General features: G+C 29.3%; 1 protein-coding gene across 6 annotated transcripts in view; it reads left to right on the top strand.

The window, feature by feature from the left end:
• Positions 1-23,112, top strand: part of LOC129983710 (uncharacterized) — a 599,516-nt gene that overhangs the window by 267,510 nt on the left and 308,894 nt on the right. The gene's annotated exons all lie outside the window — the stretch shown is intronic.

The raw sequence follows: 23,112 nt of genomic DNA, 5'->3' as shown, positions 1-23,112 counted from the left end.
TTTTTTTAATAATTGATTCGAAAATTAATACGCGAGGTAATTTAATAAAATATTATTATTTTATCTGATCTTTGGTTTAGATATGAGCCCAAATAAATTTTCTCGACATTGGATTTAATCTTTTTTCCTTAAAGTAAACATTTTTCATGCGTTCATTTCGTTATTTTGATACGATGAAAGATGTATGCTTTTTTAAATTAATTTGAACTTTGGAAGTTTTTAAAATTACTTTTTACTACATCTTTATAATAAATAGAGTCTTTGAAGTCTTTTTAAAGAATTCTTAGAGCATGAAAGACGACTAAAATATTAAAGAAATATTTAATACATTTTTTAAGAAACATTTATAAATTATTTCTCTAGAATGTTGATTTCTATTCATTTTACCCAGAATTCATATTATTACTTCTTCTTTAAACCCACTTAGACTCTATATGTTACAAAAATAAAAATTGAATTTCGTAAAGTCACTTTCCTAATAATGATAAAATTAATTTTATAAATAATTGATGAACTTTGAACTTCTTATACAGATTAAAACTCGTGTTCGGAATCAAATTAATTTTCAGTATAAAAATTAAAATGTAATCAAAAATTTCTGATAAAGTTCATGTTAAAAAAATTAAATTTTATATTTAATTTAGTGGAAAATCAATTAGGTATTTACACAAAAATAATTTCGAATCTGTTAATAAATCATACTAAAACCGAAAAGAGATTCCTTCTTACAAATCTTTTTTTATATATCTGGAACTAATTAGAGAAATTAGTATTAACAAAATTAAAATGAGAAGGAAAAATAGAATAAATTCATTTGAAATTGCAATAATTTATTAAAAGTCATTGTGCATTTAATATATCGCTACTGCGCCCTTTTTCCTTATGTTTTCTAAATCAAATTAAGCTGGCGTGCATGTCGTTAGAATGAATTCTTTCTATTGATTAGTCTTGTCAGTTGTATCAAGAGACTAGTGACTGTTAGTATAAATATCACTTCCAAATATTTGTATTTCTGATGAACTGCGATTAATATTTAATTAAGTGTTTATTAGGTGCTTGTTTTAATTTCGAAAAATAATATGTTCAAACATAACGATTTAAATTATCTTTTAAACTCCAAATCTTTTTTCATAAAGCGTGGTAATAATTAAAGATAGTTCTCTTTATATTTAAAGAGATGGAAAGTAGACAGCGCATGAGCAGAAAGGAACTGATTTATGTTTGCAACAATTTCGTAAGATGGATTCAGGCATTCCTTGCTTGGCTATAAGTTGCCGTTTTGGCGTCCCTGAATTTTTCTTTTTCACTGCTATCGTATTAAAATGATGGATATTTACACAAAGAAACAAGGTAAAATAAAAAGTCAACATATTTAAATTTGGAAAACTATAGAAAATAAATGCAAATAAATTGAAAAAAAAAAAACTTGCATCAGAAAGAGCAAAGAGCAGAAAGTGTTGGAACTAATCTATGATAAGCGATCAGTTTTTTTAACGCCAATAAAAACCGCCAAATTTTACAAACACATGCGCAGTAAGAAAAAAAAAAATACAATACAGCGGTATATTGTTGTTCCGTCGGGACAATTACTTGCCATTGACCGAACAGTATTTTTCATCCTTTTTACGCATGATCTGCCTACTGGCCGTCTTATAACTGACCGAGTGTAAACCCGGTATAAATGGCATTTCACCATCTGATATTATGATTTATTGATTGATATCATGTACTGGTTTATCATTTCTGCTAATGAAATAGCATCTGCTGTGTTGATAAAGGGAATCAAATACCATAAGCTCCAGAAAAGATAAACTATAATATGTTACACTTCTTATTTTACCGGAAAAAAAATAACTGAATTATAACGATAATCGTTTTATTGACCCAGACGACTTTAATAAACTTTCCTTTTGAGATCTAAATCAGTTTATTTAAATTTCAAGAAGTCGTTTGGCATCATTTTATTTTTTATGTGTTGTTTTATTTATTCGTAAGCGCAATGAAAGAATATAATGATCAGATTTCACAACGTATAATGATTAAATTTTCATCAAATGAAAATGTCAGAAATACTGAAATTTGTTTCATGATGGAAATTTTGTTCCATAATGGCGATTATAGCGAACAACAAATGAATTTCTTCCGTGTAGTCCAAACTTAAAGTTTCAAACTACCATTTATTGGAACATTAGGAGGAGAAAATATAAAAGGAAGTAGAAAATTTTGTGTGCAGATGGCGTCGTATATATCCGTTTTTTTTCATGATATAGGGTTAAAAAATTCGAAATACGGTGAAAACCTCATATGGATGTTAAAGGAATATATATAGAGAGAGAAATAACATTTATTTCTTTTGATAAGTAAAATTTCAAAAAAGATCTTTTAAGGAGTCGTATTTATATTCTATTCACTCTTCTGCTTTAAATTAAATTTAATTCTATGCTGTTTTTCTTTGTTTAGAGTTGTTACATAGAAACAATTTCAATTGGCAAATGTTTGTTTATTAACACAGGTCAGGTTGCTTTAAAAATTTGAATGAAAAACATTAAAAAAAACTGGCTACTAGACTCTCTATTTAGAAGATAGGCATACGAAATATTATTGATCATAAAATAAGAAATATAGGGCAGGATTGTAAGTAAAAAAGCAACTGGATCTTATATTACGTATGTATAGTTAGTTCTTTGCCATGTGGTTCAAGCGTCACGTTATTTACTTCTATTGATAAGTCGAATTTAATACACGGATAATATGGGTCACTGATAATAATTTATAATATTTATACACTGATAATAATTAGCCATGTTGCATTTATTGTTAATGAATTTGCAAAATATTAAGATGTAACTATGTTAATCATTTTATTGTAATATGTTAAATATCCTCATAAGAATAAGGTTTATAATTATTTCTTAATGAATAGTTGTATTAGTTTTGTCTTGGAAGTTAATCATGCTTTTCCAATTGTTTGAATAAGAACTTCATTTGTTTGACCAAACTTTCAGAAGGATGAAAGAACGGATGTTTCATTATTTCAGCCTTTTTTTCTTTTGTTAAAAGACCCCGTTCTTTTAATCAGTTGCTCAAACATCTTCTGAACCAACGTCCGAAATGACTTCATTTTGATTATCTTAAATAATAATCTCATAGAACCAGTCTTTCTCAGCTAAATATTTCTGAGAGCTTTTGAGTGTGCTTGAACAAAGTAAAAGTAATTTAAAATGTACACAAAGAATAATAATTATTTTTGAAAATTACACAAACTCTGAGTAACAAATAAGTAATTTTCAAATCTATGTGTTTTGTAGCATCCTTTATCTCTGATTAAATACGTTCAAATGCAAATTTTTTTAAAGTATAAAGCTGTTGATTCTATGTAAATAATCACTACGATTGTTGACATATATAATTTAAAAGCTATAAAGTTTCATTCTGTTAAACGATGAAGTCATTTATTTCGATTAAAATTAATAATCAACCTGTCTTTACTTAGTAGATTTAAGTGATATAGAATTTAAAATGGAAATTTATTTCCTCTTTCGTTATAAATTTAATTAATTTTTTTTAATATAAAACTGAAAATCCCTAGTTTTACTTTTTGTTATTGCATACAAAATATAAGAGAAGTTTAATTTAAATTCTTACTTATGGTAATAATTTAAATTAAACTTCTCTTAAGTTCTAATACATGGCATAAAATTGTTATTATAATTAGAATAAGATACTGTAGAACACAAGATGTAAGGAAGATACTAGAATACAAGATACAAATAAAATAATAAAATTTTTCAATTGTGAAGATACTTAAAACTCATAAATAGCTACTAAGAACCCTGTAGTTCCTTTTATATATAATATATCTGGAATGAAAGTGAATAGAAATTCCATTATTTCCATACAACTGCTATTTTTAATAAATTCTTGGAATATTATATTTCGCATTTTTAGTTTGATTTCAAATATAAAGTCATAATATCTGAATTTATAATGTAGTCAAAATAAAAATAATAAATTAAAAAAAATTGAAGAAGAAAAATACAGACATATAACTGACCGTAGCACGGCTAATTTTGTTTCAAAAATAAATTTAATGCTGTATTAAATTAATAATATATTGTTGCTTAGTATTTAAGAGAAATTTAAATGTTGCAATAAATTGTATACGTATATTTTTGATTTAATTTTCAAAATACTCTAAATTTCTTGTGGTTAAAATACTTTTTACTTTTAATGGTATAGTTAATAAAATTTTGTTGTAAAATATTTTTAAATATCTTTCTGCAATAAATATCTTATAAATATATGGAAAAACCTGAATTGTATATTTTTCTTACGTCCATTATTATTGCAAATCAAACGATTATAACTAATTATCTTATTAATGTATTGGTATTTAAATTAGTTGTGGCATTTTAAATTCAAAACGATTCTTAATACATTTATTAACATTACACAGAAATGGAAAATTATTAACTAGACAGAATACAATGTAGCCGATATGACGCTTTTCATTCAATATTTGTAGACTTTTTTAGATTTGAAAATCACCGCAATTATTTAAAATATATAATGTATTCAAATAATAGTTTTTTTAATATAATTATTCTTTAATTATTCAATTAGTTAAATAGTTAATGAGCTATTTCATCTTAAAATTGATTGCTCTCTTATTCAAAATTACTCCTGTAATTTTTTTATTATTATTTTATATACTGAGAAATCAGAGGAGGATTTCAAATATTAAAAAACGTATAAGTGGTCTGAAATTTATATTTGAAGATTGTTTAATTTATATGCCTTCTTTTCATAATCGACTGTATTAAACAAAAGTAAAAAGAGCGAGAATTTCATGAACTAAATTTAAGATCGTGAACTTTCGATATTATTGTTTCTAACATAATGTAACGCCATCTTGTGCCCCTGCTGCTTATGTCACTGAAGTTATCTAATCCGTTGGATAGATGCAAGACAAAAAAAAAAGAAGAAAAAAAAAAGAGAGAAACGCCAAACCTTCCTTGGGTCTACTCTTGTTTCTAACAAAGCATTTGAATAATAATTTAAAAAAAGGCACTTTTGACATATTTACTTTTGATGAAATTTCTTCAGTGGTTCTGTTAATGTAAGACCTCATGGTAAAATTGAAACAATATTTGTGAAAACTTTTTACTGAGCTCATTTATTTGTCTGTTTTCATTTAAGCAGTTTGTATTTCTTTAGTCTTCATTCCAGTATTATAAATTAAGTACAATAATTAAGTATAAGTAAGTATAAATTAAGTAATATATATATATATATATAAAATTCAGAAGTGCATTATAATGCAACATAAATGTTATATGTTTTCGAAAATAGCTTTTTTATGTCTGTTAATTCTAATCAAATGCATAAGTTTACGGAACAAAATAATACTTATTCTTCATAGTAATATAACCAATAATATTACAATTGAATTTAAACTTAAAAAGGGAAAAACCTTCCTACAAACACTTTCTAAAACAAAAGTCAGCCTTTAAGGAAAATAAATGACAATTGCTCTTAAACGATTTGAATAAGTAATACATATTTTCCTGAAGGGATAATTAAGCGCTTCAAAATTACCGACAGGGGTTGCAAAATGAATGACAAAAACCTAAACCATCAGACATTTGAAAAAAAGATATTCAAACGAAGCAAGGCAGAAGCCATTCTTTATCATTTGTAGACAAATAGTTAAACAACAAAACCAACATCCTTTTTCTTAGTTTTAATTATGAAACAAAAGTTAGAGAACGATATTAATGATGAATTCCCAAATTTCAGTTGTCACTGTTCATTTTTATCTCAGCTTGTTTAATACATTCACTTATTGTTTAAAAAAATTAAGAAAGTCGGTATTTTCAAAAAAATTTAGTATTTTTATATTCAGTTTTCGAAGTTAATTTTCATCTCGACCTTTTTATTTAAGATTGCACTCCTTTCAATGAATTCTGAAAATTTAATTAATACAGAACAAGAAATTTTTACGAGTTACTCATTAGTATATTAACTATAGTAATAATTTGCTTTGCCATGAAAATGATGTGTCTTTTATTACGTTCGTCGCAGTTTTCTGTATTTTGAATAATCAAAGCATTATAAGTAAAAATGCCTGACAAGATTAGATCTGCACTGCTTTCGTTGTTTGTATAAGAGTACCTATAATGATCAATCATGCTTGCCTTGCTGCGAGGCATACTAGCTTCACAAGGTGATGGCACGGTTTGGAAAATTGATTTCGGGCTGAGATTTAATATAAAATGGTGGTATGCCCTTAGAATGTTCATTCACTAAAATATTAAAGAACAATAGCCAGCCAATTTCGAGAAAATGAACATTAAACTTTCAGCATGGCTTAAATGCTAATAATGTGTCACCATTTCCAAGAACCCGGATAATCGGCAACAGCATTCACGAGACCTGAGTTCGATCTTAGGCTAGTGTTTTTTTACGTTTTTTATTTGTTTTTTTTATTTTATTATTTCCTTAAATTCATTTGTTAGTTCATTCATTTTATTATTTTATTAAATTATTTATTTCAAATTAATTTAACAATTTACAAACAGTTTTAATCAATATGTTTTTTTTTATTTTTTATACAAAAATAAATATTTATTCTCTCAATTCTGGTAATATAATTTAATATTTAGAAAAAAATAATTATAAATATGAATGTGAATTTTTTAAATATTCAAAATTATTTAAATTAACAATTTAAAGATGATACTCATTTTTGGCAGCGTCTTACTGACTATGCTGCTCATGCGCTTGGCAACGATGGGCCATTATTAGTATATAAGCTATGCTGAAACTTTGAGGGCCATTTTCTCTAAATTGGCCTTGTTGTTGCGCTTTAATATTTTAGTGAATGAACGTCCTAAGGGCATACTACCGTTACACTAAATCTCGTCTCGATCTCAATTTTCCAACCCTTGTCAGCCACAAACAACTTTGTTTCCCCAAGAATACATACGTATTTCATTCTGCCTGATTAGAGCCGTGAATATGAGTATGAGAATGTGTTTAAAATAAATAGGCGGCGGTCAGACCTCAACAGAATTAGGTACATACTCGTGATTGAAATAAGAGAAAGTAAAGATGAGCTTCATTACTATTATTGGTGTTAATTCGACCCCCCCCCCTACCTCCACAGATTTTAATATAGCATATTCGACACTTCATCAATATAGCCCTTTATAGACAGATGTTTTAAAACGAAAAAGTGGAAAGCATTAAAGGTAAAATAAATCGCTGTATATAGATTCTTTTTTATCTTTGTGTGACGTAAACAATTGGATTTTGAGTAATGACAAGGTGTAATATTTTTTTATAGTTACAGTTTTCTGTGTAACTTGTTACAATTTGTAACATTTTCTACAATGAACTTAAGTTCCATAAAATTGCATTTTTTACTTTCCCGATTTAATATTTATAATGCAGAATAGCTATCAAATGTTGAGCCAAAGCTAATAACGGGTTTGAACATATGCTGATTTTCATTCGCTTTTAAATCAAAAACATTATGACTTAAATATATAAACTTTAGAATATAATTTTGTTGATTACAATTGTAATTTTGTATCAAATTTAAATTTTAATCGACCAGAAAAAAGTTTTCTAAAATAGCATTGGTTTTCTGGTACTTGTGTATTAACAGCATTCTAGCGATTAATCGCCAAAGGTACCACGATAGAATTAGTAAAATCACTAGATTCATGCCAATCGGCCGCCAATGATATGTAGTTGATACAAAAGTCCCGTTTATCTTTACGATACAATGAAGCACGCATGTCAAAATAAAATCTGATTTAAAGATGGAGCATTTAATAGGTTCTTTTGTCATTATTTTTCTCACATTTAATAATACGCATGTACATATATTTGAAAATTTGCTGGAATATTTTGAGGGGACTCCTCCCTTTTTTTTTACTAATATTCACAAATTTTAATTTCATATTGCAGTTTTTTTTACTGATATTTCCAGTCTCTCACTAATCGAAAACTTAAGATTCTTTTATATTCACATCAAAATCTGGATGATTTCATGCTTTTACTTGTTATCAGATAGTTTCTGATCTGATATTAACAGTATCATCATCAAAAGCCCTAAGATATATCATAGTATTTATCCTAAATAGTTTAAATTCTGCTATGCCATTGCAGCATTAAATCCAAATCCTGGTGTTCCAGACGCTTGAATGGATGCTTTTGTGACAGTTCTGAAACAGACTCAGTTGATCAGTGGTTTATCACATCAGCATTTCATTAACCCCATTATTCGAATCATGGGAAATTCCATTGTTTGAAACAGACTCGTACACAACTGCAGTTGTTTGCAGTCTAACCAAGATTATCACTCTACAACAAGCATGACATCTCGAGCTAATACGGGTTATAATAGTTTGGTTAAATAGAGGTCCGGTTTAGAAAGTTGGAAATTTTGGGACAGGTCTAATAGTAGCTAAATTGTGGTTAAACTAAGGTAACTATATCTTAGCGAGTAGATCGCTCCTAGTTTGGTTTGGTTTAGTGCAGTTATATTTAAAGCTGTCGTAAAGCAAGGCTGACTATTTAGAAATGGTCTTCGTAATTTTGAATGGTAACTACGACGACACCTGAACCGCCAGAGATAATGCTGCGTATCCTAGTGATTTTTAAATGCTACATTCATTAGAACATTCCCTTTTCGTGATCCAATTCCATTTTCGGTTTAATTAATCCCTTTGTAAAAATAATGCACCATCAGTATTACATATCAAATGAAAGTGATATCTTCTGTGCCCTTGGAAAGGTGTCAAAGGTCACCACATTGGAGCGTGGCCGGAAATCCTATGTTATATAAGGCGAGTGATCATTTGTTCGGCCCCTTTTTTATCTTTTTGCCCTTTCTTACTTCTGCTTTAGCGCTGCGTCTTCTTTTAAATAAAACCTGCCTGTCTGCCTGGAGAGAATAAAACGAAAGTAAAAATACAACGTCTCGTCTATTTCTTCAAACCTGCATTCTGCTTCAACCAAAATGATGTTACATATTATTTAGCTGACAGGATTCGAAAATCTTTTATTTATATATATATATATATAATATTCCAAACTGATTTTAAGAGAAAAAGGAATAACATGTTAGAATTGGGTAAATAATTGTGAAAGCATGATCAATGGCCCTGACGCATTTTTTTTCAAAATCAAATAGATTAATTTTAACGAAGTGATGAATTATTGCATTAAAATTATTTTATAGAAGTGCACGTAATTAATCAAAATGCTTAAGGCACAATGAATCCAAAGATAAATATTCAAAAAATGTCGAATAGTTACATCATCACCACAGAAGGTTCAAGACGTTCATAGCTGCTTTAATGCGTGTTTTATGAATTATTCGAAAATGCCCCACACTTAACCTGTCAGAATAAAATCGTTCCAGCTGTTTAGGCAGGAGACTGACATTTAGCAAAATGTGTGGTAGTGTATAGTTTTCTGTCTCAAAGTACTGTTGATTAAGACAGTTCTAAAAAAACTATTTACAAATACAAGACAGCAGATCGCCATAAGGGATGGTCTGTTTGTCGAATTCGTGGCGGATGTTGCAGCAATATCTGCTTTTTCATTCCTTTGAATGCTCACGTGGGAAGGAATTCTTCAGAAAAGAATTTCAAAACCACATTGGAATCGATCATGAAATAAATTAATTATATCAAGAATGAATTAATATCTTCATGGTCGAACTTTCATTTTAAATTGATATTCCGTCAAAAAGAATTCTTCAAGCTTTTTGGATCTTGATACATTATTATAAAATGTTTAAATTTTCTTCTTCATCATTTCCTTGTATAATTCTGATTATATATTTATCAGAAAGTCCAAGAAAATTTATATCCCAAAGACCTGAAAATCCATTAACTTTTCTTTTAAATGGATATTTCAGCAAAAAGAATCATTCAGACATTGTTGAATTAGAGATAACAGCACAAATTAGTTAAATTTTTGTTTTCAGCACTTCATATTATTTCATTTCTATAATTTCCAAACAGTCCCAGAAAACTTATATCGTAAAACTTTAAAATCCGTTAACTTTTGATTTAAATTAATATTTGGACAAAAAGAATTCTTCGGGTCTCCTCGGACTTGAAACATCAGCACAAACTATTTAAAATTTTGTCTTAATCATTTCTTCATAACAGTCATACTATCCTTCACTTTTGCTACGCATTTCGACCGACTCTCCTGGCACCATCTGCGATTTTCCCTCACGTCCTTCATTAAACCTTCCGACCAAAAAAAAAAAGATTCTATATTTGGTTTTCCTTGTCTTTCATTGTTAAAGTGCCATTGATTAATCCCTTGGCTTCCATTTTGTTACTCGGAAAAGATATTAAATGATTTAAATATTTCTTTCCCTAAAAATTATTAAAAGAAATTCACTTCCGCTTTTTATTCATTGTAAAAAACACACAAATACAAAAAAAAAAAATGAATGGTGCCTCAAACTTTTACCTCAAAACATCGTAGCGTAATCAAGTTTTCGATTTTATTTATATAATTTTTAAAATATTCTCTTAATTATACACAAAAAATATTTAATATCATGCAAATAAACAGTAACTGAAGCAATGAAACATATTGTTATAAAATGCTAAAAATTAATCAAAATTGGAAAAGAAACTGTATTGAAATAAAGTTTATATACCTGTAAAATTAAATTTTGCAAATTTTAAAATGGTTTTAAAACAGTATTTATGAAATAATTTGCTTCAAAATTATTGAAGGAAAATATTAATATTTCATTTTATTTTTAGTAAAAAAATTAATTAAATTTTTGAAAAATCCTTTCTAGTTAAATATAAATCACAGAAGAAATAACATTCTATAAATATTATCGGGCTAAAGATTTATTTTTGTTAAAATATTAAATCTCTAGATTTCGGTGGTATTTTAGAAAAGTGTGTTTTTGAAATCATTTCTGTGTAGTTGTCAATTTACATATAAAAAAGATAAGGCAACTAGATGAATTTTACCTGCTACTGAATTATTGCAAATATGTATCAAATTTTTAAACTTAATGTCGTAACAGAAAGATACGCGCTTTCTATTTTAATACACTTTCTATTTTTTTTTCTGTGACATGAGACTTCACGAAAAAATTCAAGTTTTATTTAACAAATGTCGCCTTTTTTAATTAATGCACTTACTGATTTTCAAGTTAGTATATTTATTCAATTAAAGTTAAAAATAGAATGACATTGATACTACCTTTGTAGAAAAAGAATAACATAAGGTTTCTTGAGAAGGGAGGAAGATTTACAGTTTCCCATTATAACCAGAATGAGACCAGAAAAGCTTTATATAGCACACACAAAAAAAATTGAACACCTCAGAAAAATTTAAATGCGCATTCATCTTTTCTAAGTTTTTTCCCAAGTTATCTTTATTTAAGTTTTCCCAAATTTTAGGTGTAATATTCTATAATGATAATAATATAGTAATTAATTTAGATAATGTTAAATCAATCTGTTTTAAATTTTAAATAGTATCAATATGATTGAATAGTAATACTAATTTATACTTAAAATAAAAAGTATTTAGTACACTTTAGTAATACCAAAAAACTCGAATGTTTCTGATGTAAATTAGGGTCAGCATTAAAAAAAATTGGCACATTTTCAGAACTAATTACTAACGGAAAATTAATTTAACCATTAATATAAGAATCAGAATTATTTTACTAAAGTAAAAATAAAGCAAAAAATAAGCAGATACTTCGTGTTGAAAATTATTTACACTGCAAGAAATAGAAGAGTTGAATTTAAAATTTAAAGTGGTTACACGCACGTGTAACACATAAACATGGATAAACTCCATTTAAAGATGATTAATCCGTGCCTAACGATTAAAAATAATAAACTTAAAAATAATTCCTCCCTGCGTGTCTATTAAGGCTCTAAAAGCCAACAACCGACCTCCGTTTCACCATTTGACATTTACCCTACCGAAGCAATACCACAAGTTCCTGGATTATCAGCAAACATTTCATTTCTCGCATCCGGATCCAATTTGGACTCGCGCCATCGAGACAAAACTAATATCACTATCCGACTCGACGCTCACAATACAGCTTCCGGACATGGGAGTGGGGGGATCCGAGAATTCAAATTAAAAAGATCTCATCGGTTCCGTTGCTCTAGGTAAAATAATGCGCCTCCTCTGTGGGAAAGTTTGAAAATGAACCAACAGCGTTACCAGTTATTACAATTCGCTTTTCGGAAATTTTCTCATACTTCTCGCCCCATTATTGGACTGATGGGCTGTTCTGTTGACTGAAGAGATCGCAAATAAATATTTATTGTATTAATTGGAAGAGATACTCTGGTGGAGGGGGACTGATTAATTAGAAAGCGAATGCTTTGTCGGGAAATAAATACTTCCAGGATTTAATTAGTATTTGAGTTGTGGGGGGATGGCCTGAAATGTTTCCTGTTATTATTGAAAATGTATTCTTTTGAATGTGTACTATTAGGTGTTAATAAAAGAAGGTGATATAAAAGTTTTTTTAAAATTTTATCGATATTTTTGTTAAAAAGAAACATTTAATATTTTCACACGTATTATTCGAAATTGATATATGAATGCGTCTATCAAATGGAAATAAAGTAACATTTATATTCATGGCACAGGTTAAGGATGTAACAATCTCAAGATAAACATAGCTCCGTTTGTCATCTGATATCTAATTGCATTGTCTTATTGTGTAATGCAATATTTCATCCATATTTTTTTTGCAGTACATTCTAAAGATTTTAAAATTAAATTAAACCATGAATCAACTTAATAACGAAACGGAATATGTTAATAATACCTTGAACTCTTTTGAAATTAATAGCTATCAAATTTATCAGCTGTCTTTTATCTTTTAATTAAAACAAAAACTAAACTAAATTATGTTTCTTTCCAGATTGTCTTGGAGTATACTAAATAGCTTCTAGAAAGAGCAAAGTTATAATGAAAACCATTTGTTTTATGTCATATGCGATGTCTAGTGAAACAATCGATTCTAATGACATGTAGATCGATATAGAAGCATACAAAGAAAACTTCTATTTGTTTCCAAACCTATGCAACGCAACATACAAAATGAATATATACAATGCAGCTGTTATTTTCTCCAAAAGAATAACTGTTGTTAAATGGATGAAATTTCAGACTTCATATGGTGTTATTGTAAATTGATGTCTTAAATTAGATTTCATTACTTGAAAGAATTGGAGGAAATACAGACATATTCAAATTCTACATTTTTGTGCTGAATGAATGGGATAACAAAAGGATTTATCTTTAATTATCTGGAATAATAATTTTTACCAAATTTCTGCAATAGATAGAAATATAACAAGCATTTAATGGTTTCAAATTAAAAAATGATTTTGGAAAGGTTAAAGAATTGAGCACTTCTTGATAATTTATAAGACTTTCCACATGTATGAAAAAAATGGTTTTGCAGTTACTTTGAAAACAAATATAATCAAATGCATTTGTGTTACTATATTAAATAAATATATTTCGAAATTATTCATTTAAATTCTAATAAATATGTCGGTAATGTTTTAAAATATACGTCTTTCAAAAATTTTAAAGGTCGTAGAATTTCCAACGTAATTCATATGTATCTATGCAGATTGTTACCCGATTAAAAAATTTTTTAATTAAAATTCTTAAAATTGGAATTTGTTTATGCTTTTTAATAAAATCAATAAAATTTAAATTCATTAGGTTTTTTAAAATTATTTTTCCAAATATAAATTTTAATTATTTCTGTACAATTTATATATTTTTAACTTATAAATTTATTTATGAAATAAATAATTGGAATCCCCGACTTGACCCTAAAAGTTACTGTAAATATTTCAAATTTTTATATTTTATAATGTTTTTGAATTTTTAAAAGATATTATTTTATTACACCTATAAAAAAATACCTTATCTTAACCAAATGCGCTTTTAGGACAAATGTGCAATATTATAAGATATATATTGTAAAGAGCCAACACACACATATTTTTCTATAGTATTAGTAGATATTTCCTTTCATTTAACAAGAAATAGTTTAAGAGTGAAAGCTATTTAATTGTTCTTCAGAATCTTAAGTACCCGGGAGGCTTTTTTTCTCTTATAAAATCGTAATTAAAATCCTAACCTAGGTATCGTTTAAAATTATAAGCGAAATCTGTCCAATTGCAAACGTGGGATCGAACAAGAGAAAAGTACATAAGAGTTCGAAGCCCTAACCACTTCTCCATCTCTGATACGTTTGCGTAGGCCATTTTGTTATAAAAAAAATTTGTGTATGTGTAAAATCGCGTTCATAAATTTATATATGTACAAGAATTGCTTGTTTAAAGTTATAATGTTATGAAAACGCATTTGCATATGACTGATTTAGATTCTATAATTCTAACATTTTATAGCTCAAAATGTTTGTATTTTTTATGAATTTAATTGTTTATTTAATAACACTAATTAATTGTGTCCCTTGACGTCAATTAATTATTTATTTGACGTCAGTTATTATTAATTCCTCCTTGCCTGCCGCCTTTCGTACCCAAAAGTCCAAGGCAAATGTCTTGACTTCCTAGTTAGAAATCAGCCTCGGATTCGAATAAAAACAAAGATACAAACTGGATTCCAACAGGATGTAATAATTTTAAAAGCCAAATCGAATTTACAAGCCAAATGATTCTTTTTCTCTTTTTTTTTCATTTTCGAACAAACGCAAGGCTCGAAACAAAAATGAATTCGAACAGGATGCCACAATTCTAAAACCGCAATCGAATTTAACAGTCTCTTTATTCCTTCTCCATTTTTTATTTTCAACTTCAACGCCCTTATTCATTCAGAGAGAAGAGTAGGTAATGCATCTAAAAAACCCGATATCAATTCTTATTTGTATTCAGTGGATGTCATTTGAAACACTCATCTTCAACAATTTTCCATAAACCCAGATTGATATCTATGGAACTATAATATCTTCTTCAGCAAAAAGAAAAAAAATTAGCCAATGTAAACAATCATTTCCTGTCACGTCTGCTGGCTTTACCAGTTTTCCTTCCTGAATAAAAATAAACATATCCTCACATATCCTTATCAACCATCTTCCTAATACCGATTCTCCCAGCAACATCGAGGGTTTATAAGATTCTTCGAGACTATAAGTGGAAATGAAATGGCAGAAAATGGTCGGAGGGGGGATCATCAGCGCCTTATGACATTCAACCTTCTAGAATAAATGCGGATATGAAGCTGTAACTCAAACACGTAGCAATGATTCTTCTTTTTTATTTGGACACTGGTACTATTCCAGCCATGTCTGCTGAAGTTCTAAACCAACTTTTGGTACACCGGATATTGAGGCGCGTGAGAGAATGATGCAAGATTGGAGTTAGTTGCCTCAGGGCGATACCGTGTTTGGAAGATTTTATCTTTTCATTACAAAGAGTGGGAACTCTGAATATCTTTAAGGCATCTTGATACTTTTAATTCCAAAGTGTCCAATCTCTTTTGTATATTTGTAGTTAATTAATGGTTAACGGTCTTCTCTGTGTATATATTTTTTGTAACTTGCAAAAGACTTAACATAAAATTGATGAAAAACAACATATGGGGCAAGAAAGGTAAATACTGCATATGGGATTGTCAGCCACAATTGCTAAAACATTAAAATTGCAAATTGAATTCCGAGATTTGAACCCCGGTGAAATTTTAGTACCCCCATTCCATTATCTGAAACATTATTTTTCATGATTTACTTCAAATGACTTATATACTTATTTTTAAATAATTACTCTTAATAATATCGTAATAATTATTTATAAAGAAAAGATCCTGCATTTATTCAAACATGCTCGTACATGAACAAATAGATATAATTTGTAGCCAGCTCAAATTATAATTATATGATTTACAAATGGCTACAGGAAATGGTAAATGGCTGACTTATATATGGTCTAACTTTACAAATATGCCAGAAGAGAGTTACAGCTTAGTGAGTGGAACTTTCGATCGTACTGAGTTGTAATTCACTTCCTCTGAAATCAACCCTGATAATTTGAAATCTTGGGTAGTTATTAACATTCTAAACAATTTGCTTATTCCAAAATCTGAATTTTCTAAAAATAAATACGAATATATTATTATGAATTATTCCTATTTATGTTAAAATAAGTAGAATGAAAAATATGTCAGTAATGCTACATGATTTCCCAAGTTTAAGGGATTAAGGGATTAGTTTAAGGGATTTTCAAGTGGCTTTTTTGGGGAGGAGGAGGGAGAACAATTTTTTCTAAAAACAATTGCTCACCTTAAAGTATATTCATTTAAATAAATCTAAAAGAGAAATTTATTGTCGTTAGTTTTTATTTTTATTTTTCTAAAATATGTATAAGATTTAACGCATATATTATCTCTTGCTCTATATATTTCATAAGTTATTTCAAAACAGAATACAATACTTCACTAACCCATTTCTGCTTCCCCGTTTATAACTTATGTTGAATAATTTACTTTCAAGCAGTCGTATTTAGTGACCAACTGGTTCCCCAGAGGTATTCGTTATATTTAATTTCAGTTAAATCACTTTGGCATAACTTCAGGTCCGTGATATCATCAAGTTGTCAGACATTAGATATTGTGTTATTTTAATTGTCTTACATGTGCTCTATTCATTGTGTGAGTGGATATTTTTAATGGGGATTTGTCTTAAAACAACATAGTGCTATTAAAATGTAGATGCTGTTTTCCAGTTTCCGTGATACTGCAATTTCAATTCTTCATTCGACACATAAGTTACACATATATTAAATAGAATTCTTCTTTAGCTTTGAACAACAGATTAAATCACACGATCATATATATAATTAATGAAATGATAATGATATATATATATAATTAATGAAAGTGATTTGAATTTCAAGGTAGTAATAAAATCTACCTTTGGAAATTAGGCGAAAAAATTATTAAAATAACGAAAAATCTGGTAAAATTTGCCTGAGTTTTAAGTTAAAATCATTAAAAAAAATAGTTTTTTGAATTATGAAATGATATAAAATTCATTTTAGTATAATAACAATTTCGACTGCTATCACGGGAAAAAAACACACCACAATTCAGTATATTAGTAGAATTGAAAATTAGTAGATTATTAATAGAGATGAAAATTAGTAGAATATTAGTAAAAAATGAATATTTTCCGCGAAACCCAAAAAATTCAAATATTATTTTGAAGCAAAAAAGTATTCCACCTATGGGTGTAATTCGCTCACATCTCTGCAGAAAAGTAAATTTGGAGGCCTTAAAAAATGACAATTCTCAGTTAGAAATATCTGAGAACACATTTGACGCTAAACACCTGGCAGTATACTTAGTTCCTTTTGTTAAATGTACTAAACATTTACAAATGCACAAAGGACTGCATACTTCGTCAAACGGAAACTTTAATTTCGAAATTCTCTTTACTTACACTCCAAGGACAGCATTAAAGCAAAGACGGGGATTTGGTCATTTCGAAATCCGTGAGGAATAGTGGAGACGTTACTGCGACGTTGACGACGCAGTCTTAACCCAATTTCACCATTAACGCAGAGATGCGCAGGATTTTCTTGTGCATTATATTACCATAGCGCAAATATGCGAGGGGGAGGGTTCTTTTTGAGTGTGCATAATACAAATGCGCATAACCATGCACGCAGTTAGTCGAAAGTGATCATTACGAAATGCAATTAAATTTTTGGAAATCCCATGCTATACGATGATTTCGAAAGGTATAGTAAAGAAGTTATTACTGTGTATGATCATTTTGAACAATTAAGTTCATTTCTAAATTATTCATAAGAGTTGATTATTTCAGTTTTTCAAAAAAATAGCAGAAAAAGTAATGAAACAAAATAACAAAAACATGATGAATTAAAAGCATCAGCGACATGAGAAATGACACCAAATCTAACATTACCCTCAAGATTTATTAGCCAGGTAAATCTTGACGTTAATGCTTATTTCCTAATACTTATTGAAACAATTTCAACATTGAAAGTATGTAAATATTGTGAAGTTTATAATAAAATAAATAGTAATTTAAAAGCGAAAAGATTAATTTTATCAATTTGAGAATTGTCATGTGAATATAAGTATTCATCATTTCAAGCACTATTATACTTAGTAAACCTATTAAATCTTTCTCAAATTATTTTCAATGCATAAAGCCATTGAACTAAATTTGTTTTAAATTTTTTGTGGTCGATTTTTTATGATTTTGAAATATTTCTATTTTTATAATATAAAAAAAGTGGCGATATAAATCCATTTTTCCACTTTATCGAATAGTACAAATGATTCATCTCATATTGGTCATTAAAGCTACTATGATCGAGCAAAAGATTCATCAAGTCTAACAATTTTTACTTAGAACTAGAAAACATGCAAAAACGTTTGATGCCTAAGTAAGGTTTACATACAGTAATGGTAAGATAATGTTTACATTACATGAAGAGTTGTTGTTTCTTACGGCACCTGCCACGGACAAGCCCGCTGTTTCAAAGACAGCGACTTAAGCCTATGGGGGAGCCTCTCTTGTATTTTAGTAGTGCCAACTAGGACCAAGAGTACGACTTAGCTACTCACGCATCACATTAGCTTACACAACCCCGTTTTACAGGGGCGGGGGCACATTCACACATCTCACAGACAGAACAGATGAAGAACAACCATGCCCGAACCGGGAATCGAACCCAGGACGCGCAGAACACAGGAAAGACGCTCTACCCCTATGCCGGGATGCCGGCACATGAATGGTAAATACTTCTACTATATATAGATCGCACTGCAGCACTTATGCTATTGAATGCATAAGTATAATTACCGTTTGAATAAGTCATGCTTCTATGACGTATTGAACATTTAATGCTAGATTCATGGCAAAGATCAATATATCGTAACTAATGTTCACTAATGCCGTGCAAGACATTCGATTCCTATCCAAGGGTGGGGGATAATACCTATAATAGAGAATACGCGAGAAAGTTTCTGGGAGACCACTGCCGTGTTTTGTATTCTACTATGAAATATGAAACGCCCATTCGCAACAATTTCCTTCTAAAGTACGTTTATGATGACTAGGGTTTGTAATATCTTCTTGAAAGATAAAAAAAATCATTTTACTGAGACAATAGTTCCATTCATATTGTGGCGGATCTTTGCGTGTTCAGATCACGTCCGGGTCACCAATGCGGCGGATCGTTATGAGCGAGGATAGAACCTGGGGCCTTGTGGTTCGCAGTCCAGTAACATGACCACGATACAAAAGCAACTGCTCGGGTAGCGTAGTTGTTAAAAAAATTTAAGTTAAGTACGTTTTTCAGTAAAGCTTTTTATGAAAGTGTATGAAGTTCATTGGTTCGCATGTTGTCATTAAATTACCGAATCCTAAACTGGAATTAAGGAGTTCTTTTTAAATAATATTTGCCGCTTGGTATTATATATCGAAAAAACTATATATGTGGTCATGCTGCATGCAGTTTTTGCTTCCTCATACATAAAATAATTAAAGTCATTGCAAGTGTCGGAAAACAAATTCGACTTCAAATTTTTTATTCATCTCCAAATTATATATATAAGTTCGAAAAAATGTATCTTTGTAACTATGTATACCTGTGAACACATTACCCATAAATTCCCAACCCGCCTCGAAGGCGCACGGAAAAATCTGAATGACCACATTGGCAGGAACTAAGGCCGTCACGGTCCTATCTTCAGTAGGGGTTATTTGACCCCACACCATTTTTGTACTCAGCAGAGCAGGGAGAACAACCATTCTATAGCTTTTTTATCCCCATGTCTGAGGTACCTTCCGGGGATGGGATTGTGAACACCTTAAGTCCAAAACAATAGAATTAGGCAATAGGTAGTATCAAACTAGACATGGAAACAATTTTATAAGAATTAAAATAGATCAATGAATATTAAAATACATAGTCAGAATTTCCCCTCTACTTAATCAACAAACAGTATATCATATGCTTCAGCATGCTAGGAATAAAAATAGCTTTAGAGTAATCCTGAACATTATTGGAACGACTTTTGTGTTATACTAGCAAGATTTTTTTTCATTAACAGAAGTTTATTTTACTATACTATAACTTAGTTATGCAAGTCCCTTATTTCTTAAGCCTTTTATTTAGTTCTGTTAGTCCTTTCATTTCTCTGGTCATGATGAATTATACATTTAAATGCTTCCTGGTAATATGTAAGTCGAACGAATTCTTTTAGTATTCTGAATATTGAAGTGCGTGAGATAGAAGTTACAATGATGATAAAAAGCGATTGGATTCGATTTGCTTTCGGACGATACAGTTCTCAAAGAATTGCCTCTCTTGGTCTGTTAAAGCGGAGGCTTAAATGAAATACCTTTGCGTGTTTAGTCACCATTTATTCTTCCGTTAATGTATTTGTGCTTTTAACTCGGATATGTCCAACCGCTTGTGCCTATTTGGTGTTAATTAATAGCCAAGCTCTTTCGTAGAATAAATGTTTTTCGAAACACAGGTAGAAGAACAGAGAGAGGGGGGGGGGGAAACAAAAATGAAGCTGACCAAGAACTTCTAATAATTTTTTTTATTCCTAGCATTCTTAGTTCTATTTTTCATTAACTTTTACGATTTATTTACTTGATTTACAAACTTAACTTTTTACGATGTTTCGGGTCAAATTTAATTAAAGAAATGATAGAATGCAAGTTCAAATATACGTTGTTTGAGAATCTTTTGCTTTTAATTTAGTATTTAATCGTGATAGCTACTAGTTTTTATTCACCAGAAAGAATGGTAATATTCACGAGAATAAATACAAATATATATAATATTTTCTTTGAATATAAATGACAACGCACAAGTAAATATATTAGATAATTATAATTTTTATGCTACATTTCCTCAACATGAAGCCAAAAATTATGTTAAAGTTATATTTGTAAACATGATATTTTATTGTGTATTTTCATAGAAGAGTAAAGAAAATCGAGCTATTGTTTATAAAAAGTATATATTGCCATATTATAATTTTGGTATAATGAACACGAACTAGATTTCATGCATCTTGCTTTCTTATAGCTATAGTCTTCTCAAACATACAGGAATGATTCTCATATATTTTTTCAGTCTTTGGAAAATTTAAAGACAGCCGAAAATAATCAAAATCCCGAAGTTGAATTTTTCCAAGCACAGTATTGTTTAAAATAATTGGTCCGGGGGTATACGATGAAAAGTTCAATAATGGATGATATTGCTTTATCCTAAAAGAAAGCACAAAAGTACAGATAGCAAAACAGATCTAAAGCCAGTACTAAAAACATTACTTTCAGAAATCAACACAAAGAACAGAACACACAAAGCACACAAGCAGCAAATCGTTTGTAAGCAATGGCAATTGCAGAAAGTGATCAGAGAGAACTCGGTGGAGATAACACTTCAAGGAATGAAATCATTTAACTACAACTTACTCGGGTATACAACCATTTGCATACTAGAAGCGAAGCATCTAGAAAAAAACTTGTATCTTGACTTCTAATAGAGATATCACTAAAATTCTTGCACTTTCGCGAATCTTCGTTTGCGTCGCCAAATGATCGCCACGTTCATTGCCAAGGCAGCCATTCAGCATCCCTTAAAATATCTGTAAAATTCTCTTCCTTGCTAACTGCACAGGGAAGCAATATGCAAATATGTGGTAAAGTGTCCTTTTTATATACTTAGTAAATGGGGAAGTAAAATGAACGAAATTTAAAGTTAGCAATTCTAAATATTTAAATGGACATAGTGGTGTACTGAGAGTATTGAGTCCCTTACAGGTATACTTCTTGTTTAGTTAATCAGTGGCCGAAAATCCAGTATCACCTTGAAGATAGTATGAAATTGTTGACAACTTGTGTTACAATTAATATTTTTAACCAAACACGAAATATTATCAAATATATTTTTAAATGTCTGAAAAATTATAATTCTTTCTATGTAAGAACTGAAATACGTAATTTGGTATTTGCATAGAAAGAACCCTTAATATCTTTCTGTCATGAAAAAAAAACGTAGATCTTGACAGTAGTTTAATACTAGTCGGGGAGAAAATAGGGAACATATTTCTAAGGGATACACTTTAAAAGAAAAACAGTAGCGTAGAGCATAACTCGTTTATTTTCGAAAGATGACCTTCCAAGAAATCTTATTTACGAGAGTATTTTCTTCTGTTGCAAAATGTCTTGCAAAGAAATATTCTGTTGGGGAGAAAAGTACTAAAAATACTACTACCTCTTAACAAGAAATTTTTCTGCCTTAAGTTCTTTCGCTTTTCCTGTCCTTTTTTTACGAAGAAAAAACATGCACGAATCCTTCACGTACAAAGTAAAAAAAAAAAAAAAAACTGAAATGCCACAAGCGAAAATACCTATTTCATGTACTAAGCTACCAAAGCAGCTGTTCCGTTCTGTTTAACGTTGATCTTTAAACCTTATACATTCCAAGTTTATTACTCTGAAACAGTGAGTGTAACGGTTAAAAAAATGAACTGTGCTTAAAGTTATTTGGCTGAGGAAAACCACAGTTTAAAGAAATTGCTGGTAGTTAGAAAAATTATCACGATAAAAAGTAGATTTTTTTAAGCCTTCTGGCTAGTGAAGATATATTTTTATTTTTAAACGTTCTTATGGCAGTATGGATTAGGAAAGTAGAAATACTTATTTCATTCCGTTTAACTACCACCACACTTGGGCCATTAGAACTGAAAGTCCTAGGAGATATAATATTGAATCTTCATAATCTATCTTTATAATTGCATTGTTTTTTGTAGTTGTTTTATTCTACTTATGAAAGTAAAATAAAACAATAACAAAAAACACTTCATAACCATAACTGTAATATACATAACCATATGTTTTTCAAAAGTGAATATATATGTAACTTCAAATGTACTATGATTATACTGACTCACAAAATTACATACTCATTATTAATATTGACAGTCAATGCGTAAATACAAGAATAACGCATAAAAAGGACTAACAAAACAATAAAC

This window comes from Argiope bruennichi, chromosome 9, assembly GCF_947563725.1.
Source record: "Argiope bruennichi chromosome 9, qqArgBrue1.1, whole genome shotgun sequence".
In the NCBI taxonomy this organism is placed as follows: Eukaryota; Metazoa; Arthropoda; class Arachnida; order Araneae; family Araneidae; genus Argiope; species Argiope bruennichi.
Note: the sequence above shows the minus strand (reverse complement) of the source record. Positions and strands in the feature narration are given on the sequence as shown.